We start from the raw sequence: 1,242 nt of genomic DNA, 5'->3' as shown, positions 1-1,242 counted from the left end.
AATTCTGTTGTCTCAATACGTAGAATCTGAGAAAAGAGACAGTACGCGTATTTTCTTCACAGACTGCTGTGGCTATAAGGTTGGGATAAATATTTTTACTGAAGCCTATGGGGTATAGTTGCTTTTAGTCATCTGCATTTCAAGTCATAGGCTCATGTAGACGCATAAGGCGCTCGCGCGCGTGTTCGCGCGCACACACACACACACACACACATACACACACACACACACACACACACACACACTCTCTCTCTCTCTCTCTCTCTCTCTCTCTCTCTCTCTCTCTCTCTCTCTCTCTTGTACCTTTGCATTTTATCTTTCTGGCTGGCTCCTTCTCCTCCCACTCACACACGCACACGCACACACACACTCACACACACACACACACACACACACACACACAAACACGACACACCGGAGCAGAATACAAATGTTAAAGTGCGTTTTACTTTGGGAGAAAATGAGCTTGCCTCTTTCACCCTTTTTGATAATGCATTCTCAGACACAATACAATAATTACAGTCAATCATGTTGAACAATACGTTATGCACGCCTACTCTTTATCTAGATCTATCCTACTATGTTAGTATGAAACAACGGATTGCAATTGTTTGGCAGCACGGGGAGTGTAGTGTAAAAAAGGTCTATTTACTGGCTAGGTATTGTACAATTATTATAATATTAGTATTATTATTATGTTGAACGCTGGGGTGACCTGGTGCGTGTAGACCACCTGGACTTCTGGACAAAAGTGTTTGTAAATTGTATTCCTCTCTGTGTTAAACCGTTTACAACCGGTAAAAATTTGTTTTTAAACACCGGCTTTTCAAAGGCAACCGATTACTCATGTAGGACGCTATTATTCAGGTTAATTATTCAGCTTAATTCTTCCCACCACCTCAGGTAACGGCAATACCCCCCTGTGATCGAGTGGTTGATGAAAGGCGCCTTTGTAAGGTCCTACAGGTACTTTTTAAAAAATGTCCCTCTACTATTTCTGGTTGTAAATGTTGAAAAGAAACACACATACACACACACAACATACACACACATACACACACACATACAACATACACAACATACACACAGATACACACACACAACATACACACAGATACACACACACATATACACGCACACACACAACATACACACAGATACACACACAGATACACACACACACACATACACACACACAACATACACACAGATACACACACAACATACATACAGATATACACA

The sequence above is a fragment of the Aplysia californica genome, unplaced genomic scaffold (genome assembly GCF_000002075.1).
Source record: "Aplysia californica isolate F4 #8 unplaced genomic scaffold, AplCal3.0 scaffold00055, whole genome shotgun sequence".
Classification (NCBI taxonomy): Eukaryota; Metazoa; Mollusca; class Gastropoda; order Aplysiida; family Aplysiidae; genus Aplysia; species Aplysia californica.
Note: the sequence above shows the minus strand (reverse complement) of the source record.